We start from the raw sequence: 16,018 nt of genomic DNA, 5'->3' as shown, positions 1-16,018 counted from the left end.
TTATTAACTTTTTACAATTGTGATGTCACAAGCTCTTTGCACAACGAACAAACAGGCTTTAATTCTCAATCCTATGATATTTAGAGCTAATTAGGAAGAAGAAAAAATTCCTCCAAAGTGTCATTAAACATATTTTTATACCCTGAACAGGGTATATTACAATAAGTTTGCCACGATGTTGTTTGTAAAATCCAAAATTAAATGTCAGAGATACTTTATAGGGGTATACATACAAATGATCAGCGTGATAAGCTAAGTCGGTTATATATACGAACTAGTCTTTTAGTTTTTGAGATATCGATCAGAAATTTTGCACTCGTCCTCTTGTCTGTCGAAACGGCCGATATCGGACCACTATAGCATATAGTTGCCATACAAACTGAACGATCGGAATAAAGTGCTTGTATGGAAAGCCTCTTCATTTGACGAGATATCTTCAAGATATTCGGCATGGAAAATTGCCTAAGACAATGGTACAATCTCCGAAGAAATAGTTCAGATCGGATCACTGTAGCTGCCATACAAATTTACAGATCTAAGTTTTTGTACGGAATCTTTTGTATTTTTAGAGGGTATTATACATAGCTTCGGTGCAATCGAAATCAAGGTTTTTTCTTGTTTTTCAAAGCCTAATTATTTCTCTTACTCGTTCCTAATGAAGCTTTAAAATTGTAAATATATTTATTACTAGTTTATAAATAACGTTTAATGAAAAGTCTTGAGAATTTTTGCGGTTGGAAAAAGGGAGAATGTGTCTGTGTAATCATAGCTTAAAGCGAAAGTATGAAAGGGGAAAAGTTATGTAAAAGTTCTACAGTCTTCAGATAAGGTTTAAAACTTGTGAAAACTTGCAAAGTCCTTCAGAAAGATGAACCTCACAAATGTACTAAAATAGATTTACTTACAGATAGCACAACAACATCCATGAAGATTTCAATACCGTAGCATATGAGACTGCTCCTAACAGCAAGGCTTGCTGCTTGTTAGGAAAGAGGATATGGACACTAAAATGCCATGTAATTCCAACACCGTTTCTCTTTTTGAACAATGCTAATGAGTTTCCAATATCCTTGCAGTAATCATATTATTTTATATATTTGTGCGAGTGCTTCCAGAGCCAGAGTGGAATAATAATGCATTGTATATTGTAGAGCAATTATTTAGATATTGTATATGCGCTTAAAGTTTTCCTGCAATTGCTCTCAGAAAATAATTGAATATACTCGTGTCGTGTTAGCTTTCCACATTTGAACGATGGCTATTTGTATATTTCGAAAAGGTATGAACTTATATAATTAAGTTAATTAATTTTCGGAAATGGTTAGAGCTCAAATACACACGCATGTGCTGTGTAAATAAACGAAATTAATTACTAAATTGGAATGCATTCATGGAGCTCAATGTTAGAATAATAACATAAATACTCACTTGTATGGACATCGCCACAACATTCGCCAAACAAGGTGAAACCACGGAGAGCAAAAAAAAAAAAGGGAAAAAACGTGAATGTGCTGATGAGGTGTGAGGAAGGCTACATGGCGAGTTCTATGGTATTGTGTAACAAGGATGTACAAACTGGGCAGAGGATGCGCGTGACGCTAAGAGTTCAGCGAAAGTTCGTGCAGTGATTTGTGGATAGTGAAGCGTTTTTCAAATTGTTATTCTCAAAAGTTCACCTGCATGTGTAATTCAATATGTGTGAGCGGGTGACGGAAGTAAAAAATTTGCGTGGAACGTAAGAATTCAATTAAAATTATTTATCGAAGTTTAGTCGCCCCAGGTCATAGTTGCTGCCTTACTCTTTAAGCCTTCTCACCAGACGCACTTTTTGACGAAAGGATGCTTTTCGGTTGAAAATTCGGTTTAAAATGCTTCGCATTGGCGGCCTGTGTAATCGAGACATGCAAGTGCAATACAGCTGAATGTTTTCAGAGTGCCGCTTAGCTGCAGCTGTGTAAACAACGCTCGAGGTAGGGTGGGTCTGAGGGTCTGATGATTGCAGAGGCGATATTGCAACGCCGAACAGTTTGGAACGCCGCCGATGTGTCCACCCATGTGCTTTGCAGTTTTGGTGCCTGTGCACTTGGTATCAACTGTTACTCATACGCCACCGCCGCTGTGTGAAACGCTTAGAAAGTGTGCTTCATGAAAAGTGCACTGAATTATTGCTGCGTCTCAACCCCAGCCCCAGTCCCAGCCCCAGTCCCAGCCCCTTTAATCACACTACCTTTTTGCTTTCGGATAATGCTAATCTGCTAGTTTTCTAAGTTGTCTGTGGGCTTTCAGTTTTATTTTGCGAGCACACAAGTTTCAGCAGTCAGCTGCCAATGACACAGCTATCGCTCGTTGTGTATGTTCTCGGTATTGTTACACTACCACATGCAACCAATGTAGCTAAGCTATAATGGCAACACGGACGTAACTAGCTGGAAATTGCTGCAGCTGCGACCCTTTTGCGTGCGTTGCATTCGCTCAGCCTCCGCTCGGTGCTGCAAGTTGCGCTTGTGTTCTCCAGTGGTTGTTAACGTATTGTTGTTGGTCTTTGTAGTTGTCTCTGTTCTAGTTTACTTCTGTTGCAGCTGGTGGTGGTGGGAGCCGTAACGTTGCTGGCGCACACAAGTGCAAACAAGTTCAAGAGTCACTTGTAGCTGAAGGACGAGCTACGCTGCTGCAACAAGGGGCTGAAGGGGCTATGCAAATGCTTTAAGCGACGCTGACGTTGGAAAATTCAATGCACAAAGAAGGCACCAGCGTGAGTATGAAAAGAACTGTGTGGCTTGGCGGTTCTGTTAAAAAATACGGAATAAGCGAATTTTACGGCACAAATAAAAGCTAGTGGAATGATATTTACACTACTACATTAGTGCGTAAATACATATTCTTGCAAATATTCATGGCTATCTACAGCTACGCATTAACAACTCTATGACTTTTAAAATGAATGCTGGTTAAATGGAAATTTGAATGCGCTCGTGATGAATGTGCAGCTGAAAGCGCTCCGGATGAAGAAGAAGAAGAAGGGCAGCTAGAACTTGCATTCGGATTCTGAAGATATAAAATTAAGGCAATTGAAAATGTGGTTTCAGTTATACCTGTGAGAGACATGTGGTAACAATACCGTAATACGAACGAATACCGGATATGTGTCACCAAACACTTACACTTTATCATGTGAGCAATGTAGTATTTTATCATATTTCCTCGTGGTGTTTCATGAAACACAGCTAAAAAAAGAACTTAAAACAAGTAAGGAAGGGCTAAGTTCGGATGTAACCGAACATTTTATACTCTCGGAAAGTCAAATGCTACACTCGTTTGAGATTTCTTTGTGGATTGACTGATATTTTCGGTAGAAGGTCAACTATAGGCACTGGGGTCCACATATTTAGTACTTAGGGGCTTGAACAGTTTTGGTTCGATTTAGACAATTATTGGACACAAGGCGACATACTTTAAACGTATTATTCACGCAAAGTTTCACCCCGATATAATCATTGTTGCTTGATATGCATAGTGGAAAGTGAAAGAATCAGATGGAATTGAAAATGGTGTTATATGGTAAATAGGCGTGGTTGTAGTCCGATTTCGCCCATTTTCGCATTATAACATAGAAATATGAAAAGACGTTATGCACCGAATTTGGTTGAAATCGGTTAAGCAGATCCCAAGATATGGGTTTTCACTTAAAAGTGGGCGGTGTCACGCCCACTGACTCATTTTGACCGCGGTTCCTATAAAGTCATCTCATACCATTCCAGAGATAAAATCTAATGTCTCTGGCGTGTTTAGTCCTTGGTTTATCGCGCTTTTAGTATTTTTTAACAGTACCGTTATATATGGAGTGGGCGGGCTTGTCACCCGATTTCACCCATTCACAACGTCAATAGAGGTGCTAAAAACATTTGCTCCCCAAATAACAGTCTTGTATCTTATTGCGGAGCTTAGTTATGGCAATTTATTTGTTGTTGATTAATGGCGTTTTGTGGGCGTGGCAGTGGTCCGATTACGCCCATCTGCAATACCAACCGTCTTACGGTACAAAGAAACATCTGTACCAAGCTTCATGAAGATATCTCAAGTTTTACTCAAGTTACAGCTTGCACGGACGGACGGACAGACAGTCACCCGGATTTTAACTCGTCTCTTCATCCTGATCAATTATATATATATATGATACAATCAACCGTTAGGTGAACAAAACTATTATGCTCTGTAGATGCGAGAGTATAAAAAAGCTTTTACACAAAAGCTCTTCAAAAGATAATGTTAAAATCACTTAAAAAATTAATTAATAAAACGGAAAATAAAATATTTTTCACACATGTTTTTTTGAAAGGCATGTATTGCCTAATTTTATTTATTGTTTTTAGGCACACTTTAACTAATTCCGTTTATTGTCAGGAAAATACATTCGTTTTGCATTATTTGAAATAATATTACTTTATGTACCTTCATAATAACACACTACCATATGTACATACTTATTGTATACAATTTTTTGAAGTATACAAGTATATTGCATATGAAAGAGATACAAGTATTTGAGTTTACTATAATTCAATATGTGTCATAAGAATACCATAATATTTGTATCATGGTATTGTAGCTACAGGCATTAAGGGAAATTTTAATTTTGTTTTTTTACACAAAACGCTAAAAAAACTTAAATTGCTTATTGAATTAAAGCAATGCTTTATGGTATATGGTACGAACAATATTACCCAGATATCCGTTGCGTCGTTAAGTCTTTACCAACAAAACAGCGACGATTTTTCATAACAGAAATATACTCAAAAAATGATTGAGTGTGATTTTTAATACACAATTGAAACCATGTATTTATTTTAATTTTATTAAACCGACTTTTAATTTTAAATATGCAAACCAGGAATGATTATTCATGAAATTTGAATCGAAATATTTCGATTTGCCAATCTGACTCTTTACATTTCGCGCCTTTCGTCGGTGTTTGCAATTCTAATGCGGGCCTTGTTCCAACGCCCTTCAAGCACTTCTCTGCTGCTGATTGTCGGATGCTTAGTTTCTCCCACTACTTTCGGTTTAGTTGTGTTGGAGCACTTTTCGTTGTTTGTGAATAATCTGCATAAATTGTCGATTGATAACAACTGCTTTATTGTACACCCCTGCTTTCATCATTGCAATGATAATCCTATGTACAACATATATTATTCAAATGCAAATCGACACTTCCAAGGTTATTGCTTCTGGCAGTTTAGAAAACTTTCAGTTGCACGGGAACCCAAGGTTGAGTACTTTTGCTCAAATGTGAATGAAATTTTAGTGAGACGAATTTATTCTCTAAAGCTCACATATTTATATCATCTCGGGAAAGCATGCAACTTTGAGCTAATTTGACATTGCCACAAGTCTTGTATTCATTTATGACTCATTTTTAGAAATCGAAATCGATCTTTTCTCATAGTTCTTCATTTTCTCTTTTTAGATTTGCATAAGTTGTAATCGAGCCAACTCATTTGCATTAATTCGAAGTAGTAAACAAAATAGCTTTTGAGCAACAACAAATCACGACCTCACCTAACTCCATCGTTTCTATTCCTTTTCTGCGAAATTACTTCCTTTAAACTTTAACTTTCCGTGAGTTGAGCAAAGCATCATCGGATGCCGCATTTGGGGAGTGACAATTTGTTTCGCTCATATTTTCGAAATTCTTGCTTTGCTCAAACTAGTTAGCGGCATTAATGTAGTTGACGCGTGGCTCAGCACCGAGCGTTGGCATAACACGAGCACACCGCTGCGTCACCCACTTGTTCTGCCACAAATACGCGCTAAAGTTATTAGCGGCTTTTGCTGGGGTTAGGGCGGACGCGCGAAGCCTAACAGTTTACAACAGATGTGTAGCAATTCATGTTTTTTGTTGTTTTCAGTGAAGTTCTAGATGTTCGAATAGTTGTTACCATCTGTTTTTACTCAGCTCGACTTCGGTGCGGAAATGCGCTTTGCCCGCTAATCGGAAGTTTCTGGACAATTTGTAAAAGTTGTCGCGTCCAACGTGTTGCAATGTGTTGTGGTTAGTTTGTAAACTTAATCGAATGTGTTTTTCGATAGAAATCGCAAAATTAAATTGTTTGCCTTTTCACTTGGTCACTTGGCAACGCTTATACCATACTGACCGAAAATATTTAAGGTAAGCGAATATACTCGTAACTGATAAAATGAAATATTTTGCTGAATTGGAATTTAATAAGTTAATACAGCGGAGCAAACCTACAATCGTTGCTCTTGTAAATTTAAGAAATATTTCCATCGCCATTAACAAGTCGAATTTATAGTTTTGGTAATTTTCTTTTAATATTTTGATTCAATGCATGAAGGAGGAAATAAATTAAATTTATCTTTGAGGCACAGGACGCACCATCATGCATGCGTGCTTATACATTGTAATCATGTACATATGTATGTAAGTATGTGCGAGCGAAGATGCGAGTGTCAGCAGGCGTAAATATGTATAATATATTTCTTCATTGGAGAATCTGCACACGTAAGTCTTACGCGTTCACACATTTCCTCACCACAAATTGCCTCTTTCGCCAATGACTTATTTATCACCTTACACATTTGCATTGACTTACACACACTCATGCACATAGCACATACTCGTGCATACGCACTTTTGTGTCGTCGCTGATATTGACATTCTCGCCATTTTTGCCATGGCTAGGGGCTTTGTTGGTGTTGTCCGCTTGGTAACATTGTGGAAATGTTTTCGATATCGTTGTTGGTTGTTATTGCTATTCCAGGAACTGTTGTTGAACGCAGTTAATACTTTATCGCGTAAACAGGAATAAAATGGTGTTGCCACGCTTATCGAAGAATGTATAAATTTGTGATAAATTTTTGGCAAATTGTGGTACTTTGAAATTTGTGGAGACTTTGTAATTTAATATTTATTGTCTTACACTTTGGTATGCACGCAGTAGATATTTCCTGAAAATGAGGCAACGTATAGTTAACTGTTAGTTAAGCACTAAGTACAGTAGGACCCCGCTTAACGCTAATTAACACCGGAGATTTCATATATACATTAATCAAACCAATGAACCCGGCTGTTATATCCAATTGTACGGCGTATTACTTGCGGCTAACATTAAAGCAGATGGGATGAAAAAAAAGACGGAGAAGCAAAGTAATCAAAAAGAGAAGTTTGAAAAAACAACAATATCATGAATGCTGTATAATACACAAACCGTTTTTGGAATGATCTTTGAGAGGATTATGGAAAAACGCTTGGTTAGATTTAAGTAAGAGCGAAGACATTAGGCACTCTGTGGATGAAATAGTGGTATTAGCAAAACAAACCAGTTAAGATAAGGTAAACGTGGAAATCGACGAGATAGTTCAAGATACAGCAGCAAGTCTTTCTAATGATAAACTCAATGAATTCCCTGAGAAAGAAGAAAGCAAAACAAGAAAAAACGTTAACTTCGGTTGCAACTTCACAAATAGAAAAGATTCCATACAAGAACTTGATTTTGCTCTGTTAGTTTGTATGGCAGCTTTATGTTTTAGTGATTCCTATCTAATTTCTGCGGAGATTCCACTTATTTACCACTTGACTTATACCAAAATTCATGCCATACTTTGTTAAGATATCTTGTCAAGCACTCGGATGGTAAAGCTATCTATATGTTATAGTGGTCCGATATCGACAAATAAGCAGCTTTTTTGGGAGAAAAAAAAATGTGCAAAATTTCAGTTTGATATCTCGAAAACTATGCAACTAGTTCGCGTATATACAGACAGACGGACAGACTTACGGATGGACAGACAAATAAAGAAAATATCTGAAAACTGAGCAATACATTTTTTGATTAAATTTCATGGGGTGGAAGTCAGGTGGCACAGCTAGTTATAAATAAGATATTAATTTTCTGAAACTTAATTGACATTCCTTATCGGTATGATTCCTAAGATTCTGTGCGTGTTTAAACGAACTTAGTATCCTTAAGAAGAAAGTTGGATTAGGACTTAGTAAATGCTTTAAATTTTTAGTGTATTGAAGTTTTAATAGAAAATACAGATGTGCGATAGGGAACGTGTACTTAAAGAGCATTGCAAATTTATTGAGGCTGCTTTCGCTATTGTTAATACCGTTATTTTTCTCGTCAACGTAAGCTGCGACAATTGCTGATGAAAGGCGAAATAATTACGAATGACATTCGAAATGTCAAATGAGGGCTGACAAACCAACTGTCAAGCTTTTCATCCGGCTCTCTCTCCGTGTCTTTCCGCTCTGCCGTACAAAATGCTTTTGTATCGCCTCACTACAAGCCTACTGACCTTCGACGCCCTTTTCATCCTTTCATATGCATTTCTTGTTTTTTTTTCTTTTCCATATTTTCTGAGTCCATTTCCCTTCCCTGTGTCAAAGTAAGTAGGCCTGTATGTGTAAACGTGTGAAAACTCGTGGGCGGACTAGCTGAACGCATGTTGCTGGTTGCTGGCCACGACAAGGACATCACGTGCATAAAAGGCTCTTTTTTTAGTGAGATATTTTCACATTTTTATTTGCTTTGTTGCTTTTGTTTGGCTGTTTGACATAAAATAAATGTAGCCGCTGGCGTTGGTTTACCAACCTGGCACAACCACCTCGCAACCCCATAGATGGTGTGTATGAGAAAACCAAGGGAAAGCACAGGTGAATACAAAGGACTGCAACTGAAACGTAATGCGGTAGAAAGGGCGGTGAGGTAGTCCACCTCACAACCAGCATTGTCAGAGAAATGAGTAGAGAGAGGCCGTGCGAGAGTGTCGGTAGCCTGATGAGTCGGTGTCATTGATGGAAATTGTAGTGGGAAGGAAATTACGATGCAATCGACACGACCGCGAAGAGATTGAAATGCGAACGGACACGAGCATACTTTCACATACACATACATATAAACGCACTTTTGAATAAGAGGGAGAGGTGAAAAACTCAGCAGGAATTATGTGAAAATGTAATGAATTGTGCACTGAAATAAAAATTGGGAATTTCGTGTAAAAAACAATGGGCTGGTAAAAATTGGAAGAGCCAATTATTTGAAATTATCAACAAAAGTGGTAATTTAAAAACTCTGTTTTAGTTACATTTATACATATGCTTATTTGTTTATATTGTAGTTGGGAATTAACATTTTACATTACCCGGGTGAGGTACTGGATTATCCACAATGACATATGTTAATTCTCCCTTTAAATTTGATTATCGACGAATTTTGTTTTGTTAAGAGTTTCGAAATTCAACTAAATATTTGCATTAGCAACCAGAGACTACATGAAACCGTTTGTCTTAAAGTGCACCAATGATGCCACCAACAGCATAAACAAGAGCAATTACGTTGCGACGATGTTCTCGTACCATTGCAATTGTGAAATAAAATCGCACACTCGACAGATCCTTTGTTCACCTCTACAAATAAACACAACTACAAGCAGACGTTTACGAAAACTGACATTTATTTAATGTACCGCAAGGAATTAAGCACAAAGAGATGGAGAGGGCAGCTTGAGTCTGAGCGAGAAACCACTTAAATCTCACTCACACACACACTCGCGTACAAGTGTAGCAATGTACGTCCGTTGCACATGAACAGTAGAATACGGTTACACACGTTTGGCTCAAATAAAGTGCAATACAAATCGGCAACATGCAGTCGTCAGTGTGGTCATAAGTATACACACACAAACAAAGACTTTAAGTGACGCCGCGTGTGTGTGTCGCTTACATGAACTGAGTCTCTAAGCTTCTTGCTGTCATTGTTGTCCCACAGCCCGTGTATGGGTATGTGCCGATTAGAATACCAGTTACATACCTGTGTGGGATACCAAGGCGAATGAATAAAATGTATTTAAGCAATTAACTGTTACACATACCACCTGTAACACTCAGCCCATACTCTTCGCACCACCCATAGCTGCTGCTGGTTCAAATTTTGAGGAACCTAATGTTTTTGTATTGAACATTTCCGAAAGACACTGAAGTGTCGTTTTCTAGTTGAGCACGCTTTGGCGAAACATATAGCACGCTCCCGACGGCATACGTGAATTTCGCAATCTGAATACGACTGAAGTCTGTACTCTTGGGATTCTTAGACTTTTACTAGATAGATTAATAGCAAAATTCTCGGTATATTTGTTTTAAACTGCTTTTTACGCTTTTTATTATCGCCTTATATTCTCCTCATAAGGTACATCTTGAGGTCTACTAAAATATAGTACTGTACTTACTGTTGCATTGGGATGGTTGGTTGTGGGTTTTACTTATAAATGCAATGAAATCTTGACTCGTCGAATAATTAAAATTCAGAAAAAACTCTTTGGTAAATAGTGTACTGCTGAGGTGGTTTCTTGCTTGCAGTATAATCTTCGAAATTATTTGATCTTACAAGGATTCCTGCAACTGTTCAACTTGCATTCCATTCAATGCAAATGCACGCCGTCATACTGTCATGATTGCTTATTGTTATTCTTTTGACAACTTGAAGATTTTCCGCTTCAGCGTAGGAAAATTTGCCAGCCTGTTGCCGACATAATGGGGAATACTTGGCTGCCAAGTGCAGCGAATAAAGGTACGTCATTTTAGCAAGCGTTGTTGTTGATTGCTTTATTCACTCAGTAAGTATTGTATGTTAATGTGTGCAAAACTTTGTTGCTGTTGTTGTGCTTCTGCATTGTTAAGCTGTGATGAATTGTTTGTGCATAGCGCTAGCTTCGTCACGCCACCGTTCGATTCGCTTTCTGCTTGCTAAACAGTTGTTGCCACCAAGTGCGCCATCACTCCGCCAACACCGCTGGCACAGCTGATTTCGCGCTTGCTTCTGTAATTTGTTCGTGGCAATTGCTAATTCGTTTTGGGATCTCACTTCCTCTTGCAGCCTTTTGCTTCTGTTTCACATTCTCGGATCGTGCGAGTTTTGTGAATATTTCTACTAACTCTCTCAACAGCAACAAGAAACATAAGAGATAAGTGATTTTCATAACCAGAAATCTTATGGAATTATAATTTTAATATACCAGATTTAAAGTCTTTTGAATTAGTGAATTTTTCTCGTACAAGTGTTCTGATGAGAAAACTACTTGATAAGAGAATTGTTGGCAACAAATTTCCCATCCGTAAAATCTTCAATTCTTCATTGCTTTGTTCCTGGTGATTTTCCGCTATTTGGGATCATATATTATGCAACATTAATAAGAAAATATTTTAATTTACGATTTATTTAAATAACTTTATTATACTTACCTATAGTTAGTTTCATGACCGAAAAAAGGCCGAAGTTAGATCAGTTTCTGTCGTTTACATAAAACGAAATTGCGAACCGAAATTATTGACTTTAAGAAGCTCAAAAAGACTAGCAAGAACTGCAACAATCTTAAGGGAGAGAAGTAATGACATGCCACAGCGAATATTGGCGACCAAGTTGACGTTATATTGAATACATTTTTCGCCACTAATGAAGCAACGCAGCCACCAAATGAGGAGGTAATGAGGACTACGAAGAAACACATTTTGATTGCTCTGAATTTTTTTTGTAATTGCAGTCGCTTGTTTGCTGCAACAGTCGCCTTACTGGATAGTCGCAATCATGTGCTTGAATGGCTTTGCATTGCTGGGCGTCGCAAGTCGAAATTGCATAAGTGACGTTCATTGTCGGGGAATTTCAATGGCGGCAAACAATGTGCATTTGGTGGACTCGTTGCTGTAGCCGCTGTGCCGTCAAAGGCTGGTGCTTGTGCTGCCGTTTCGAGTATTGCAGTAAACTTTAATTGACTGGCATTGTACATATGACTTTCCACTGGTGGTAAGCGCTTGTCGCGTTCTTGTCGGTCCCAGGCAGATCCGTTGCATGCATACAGCACCAGCGCGAAAGTAATCACAGCTCAGTCGGGGCCATGGGCCAGCGCGTGTTTCGTAGGCAATCCTAACACCTCAACTACAATAACAACGTAATTATTACGCCATTACACACACGGACAAGGTGCTAAAACGCGCTGCGGCATGATAAGCAGCTGTAGCCAATAATGTCACTGCGAGTTCCAAGCGCCCTAGCCATGGCGGCCTTGCCACCAACATAAGCTGCGGAAAATTAATTTGACGAAATTGTGACACTCATTGAATGCGTAATTTGGGTGGCGAGCAGGCGCCAGTCGCCTTAGGCCCTGTTCACCAAAGATATTTTGCATGCAATGCACCAAAGCAGTCCTTCCATTATGTTTCATTAAATGCAGTCCGAGAGCGCCCTAAGTTTATGGACCCAGGTAAACACATATTGCGCATTCGGTTTTAATGCTTTTAAATTGCATTAAATTAAAAAATGAAATGAAATTCCGTCGAAATTGCAACCGTATGTATACTCTCGCAATATGTTGCTACAAATTGCAATAGTTTTTTTCATCTACTGGTTGTTTGTATCTCCTGAAACTAATTTGGATAGATTAGATAGAGTTATGTACCAGTTGTACCGGTATGAAGTGATCGTTAAGATATAATACAAATGTGTTCATAGGGAACATTTGTTGTGAACGAACCTTAATTTTTTTTTCTGTTTGGTTGGCATGACATCAGTCAAATATATTCCATAACCTTACAGTCATTGAACAAACAACATCATATTTTTTCATTGTGTTGAAAATGTCAAATTTTGTAACGGAAAGTGATGATTTGCGAAAAGCATTCGTTTTTTGTTTCCATTTGAAGAAAAAAGCTGGAGAGTCGCATCGAATGCTTGTCGAAGCATATAGTGATCATGCTCTATGAAGAACGTGGAAGACCACCAAAAAAGTTTGAAGACCCTGAACTGCAAGCAATATTCGATGAAGATCATACTTTGAATTAAAAGCAAATGGCAGTCATGTGAAATGTTGCACAACTAACAATATAAGATCGTTTGAAAGCTATGGGAAAGATCCAAAAGTGTGGAAAATGGACAACCGAAAAATTGCTTGTGAAATTTTGCTTTAAAGACAGGAAAGAAAATCAGTTTTGACTCAGATTATCACTGCCGATGAAAAATGGATTTGTTTTAAGAATCCTAAACGGAGAAAATCATGGGTTAATCCGGGACAACCGTCAACATCGAGTGCAAAAGCAGATCGATTCGGTAAGAAGGCAATACTCTGTGTTTGGTGGGATCAGAAGGGTGTAGTAAATTGAACTTCTACAACCTGGTGAAACTGTTAATGTTAATCGCTGCAGACTACAAATGATCAATTTGAATCATTGCAAATATACTCTTGCAACATGTGGCTACAGGGTATAAAAGTTAAAAAAAGGTTGTTTGTATCACCTAAAACTAATCGAGGTAGATATCATTTATTATTAAAGATGACAAGACGAGTTGAAAACCGTCTGTCTGTGCAAGTTGTAACTTGAGTAATAATTGAGTTATTGTCATGAAACTTTGTACACTAATTTTTTGGTCAAAATTTGAGGACGATATTGTAGTTGCGAGTAATCGGACCACTGCCACGCCCACAAAACGTTATTCTTCGAAAACATAGAAATTGCCATAACTAAGCCGCAAATAAAGACCCAAACCTGTAATTCGATAAAACGAATCGCATTACAGAGGGGCACCTGTGATTTGGAAACCCTTAAAAAGTGGAAAAGCCTCGCCCCAAATAGATTTAATGTATATATCGTCCAAACCATTCAAGCTTTATCATACTAATTTGTACAAGAGGAATCTTTTTAACAGTTCTTACGCCACTGTGAAAATAGGTGAAATCGGTGAAATCCATATAACGGTTTTGTTAAAAACTACTAAAAGTGCCATAAATCAAAAACTAAATGCGGCAGAGACATTTGATTTTATATCCGGGATGGTACAAGAGGGCTTTATAGGTTCCAATGTTCGGTTACTCCCGAACTTGGCACTTCCTTACGTGATTTCTGTTAAATTTTTGAACGTTCACAATTTAAGTAAATCTTTATTAAATTTATGTTGCATAAAACGAATAACGTAATCTCAGATTCAAATATGCTATATTACTAACCTAACTTTTAGTTGAGGTGGTTGGATTTTAATGAAGCTTTCCACTTTTGTAACATATTTCGGAAGCATTTTGAACGATTTTTGATAAAATTGCACAAGTATAATTCATGTCCCATAATAAATTGAAATGCATTTGAATTTGTTTAATTGGATTAGCATAACTCTACAAATTGCATAGCTTTCCGTTTCGATGTGAACACTAAAGCAAACGCCTGTGCACCTACATCATAGGTATTTACAAGCTAATGCGTATTTCATTCAAATTTTTGTCATTGTATTTTAATTGCCACAATTTTATTATGAGTGCGTTCCATTTCCTACTTTTCTCGCAGTTCGAAATTTGCAACGAATTTACATGACAAAAACGCTGGTCCAACAAATTGAGTTTTCGCGCTTGATAGTTGTTTAATTTTGAGGTCAAGAAAAATTGTGCTGCTAATTTTCAAATTGCTTGTGCTTTTGAGTTTCATTGGCGAGTGCGGCGCAACAAAGCCAGAGAACGAGCAATCAGCGGCAGCATTCAAATTGTTGTCAGTGTTGCTATGCTTGTGAATGGTTGCACCATACAAATGTACACTTGTGTGTGGGTTCTCGAGAGCGATTCGTTGGTGTTCGACGTGCGGCGTGAGACTTCGGGACTGAAGGAAAGGTTAGTTATGACAAGTTCACTTCATTTGACGGCGGCAACGTCAACAACATGAATTGTGCCCGAAAATGGCTTGGGGGTGGGTGGGTGACTCAAAAAATAACGCTTATTCATATATGTTTGTATGTATTCCCATATGTGATTGTACTTACAGACATCCTGAGTGTAGGTGGACTTTTTGTCGCGCCAAAGACGGGGGCGTGACTGAGAGGCGAGAGTCGAGTGCCGTCTCATCCATGGTGCTCAATAATTGGCGGTTTTCTTTTGAAGGTTTTCTAATTGCGTACTCGTTTTTTACAATTCACCGTGCGTAATTTTTTACGCTATTTGGAGCTCTGCGCCATTTATCTGCGAACAAGTGACTAGTGGGTGGGAAGTTGAGTATGTAGTAATGGCAATCGCACATTTCTTGCTCGAGTGAATTCTAGCGCCGAAGCGGAAGAAAATATTTTTTAAATAAAAATAATCGTATTTTTGCAATAAAGGAATGAACAAATTTACACTTGCAGAAACAAAGATTGAAATTGAAATACAATCTAAAATATACAACATTTATAAAATATATTTCTATTTTGTATTCAGAGTCCGGATAATATTAACCTTTTTGTAACAATTTACCGATTACACTACCGATACCTATATACACATGTACGTGAATACCTCTAGATTTTTATTACAACTCATAAAATAATAATTACAAACTACAACAGTTATCTTTTCATTTCAAATAAGTCAAGTCTTCTTAAACTACCGATTACAATAATTGAGTTTCCGTTGCTCATTTATATACCCTTAACGCGGCGAAGTTCTTGGAGACTCCAACACAATTGTTCCATGAATCCTTACGAAAAGCAAAAAAAGGGAAACAAAAACAATAATAACATTGTGAGTACTTCAAACAAACTGTAAAGGAGGAGCGAAATAACGTGAGAAAATGAGAAAAAGATTCAGCATTTTGATGTTTAACTAAACTTTTGTAAATGAAGCACAAAAACGCCACTTGCGCAAAAAGTAGCAATAACAATGAACAACAATAAAGTGAGTACATTAAACAACCTGACGATAGAACTGTGTAAGAGTGAATAATCCTCATAAATGTGTGTATGTGTATATATGTGCATATGCATGTACATATCTATGCATTATATGTATGTCTATACAATGTGTACATGAAGCGCGCCGCGGGCCAATAGGGCAAAGTGATATAAAATAAAAGCGAAATAATTGAAAAATGCGCATAATCATTATGAAGTATTAATTAAAATAACCTGAGAGCTGGGGCTCGGGGGTATCGCCACAATGCCATCGATTATTTTTCTCCAAGTAATTGCTTGAGAATTGAGAAAAGCGTCTGTTTGCC

The 16,018-nt window shown here is 37.7% G+C and overlaps 1 protein-coding gene and 1 long non-coding RNA gene across 3 annotated transcripts in view; both read left to right on the top strand.

Annotated features, from left to right (window-relative positions):
- LOC106618405 (Octopamine beta2 receptor) overlaps positions 1-16,018 on the top strand; it is a 133,563-nt gene that overhangs the window by 14,152 nt on the left and 103,393 nt on the right. The gene's annotated exons all lie outside the window — the stretch shown is intronic.
- Positions 14,259-15,365, top strand: LOC138855792 (uncharacterized). Of its 2 annotated transcripts, none has more exons than XR_011394912.1 (2): positions 14,259-14,661; positions 14,813-15,365. It is a non-coding gene; the product is annotated as an uncharacterized lncRNA (long non-coding RNA). The 2 variants fall into 2 exon arrangements; XR_011394913.1 differs by having other exon boundaries at positions 14,259-14,741.

Source organism: Bactrocera oleae, chromosome 2 (assembly GCF_042242935.1).
Source record: "Bactrocera oleae isolate idBacOlea1 chromosome 2, idBacOlea1, whole genome shotgun sequence".
Taxonomy (NCBI): Eukaryota; Metazoa; Arthropoda; class Insecta; order Diptera; family Tephritidae; genus Bactrocera; species Bactrocera oleae.
Note: the sequence above shows the minus strand (reverse complement) of the source record. Positions and strands in the feature narration are given on the sequence as shown.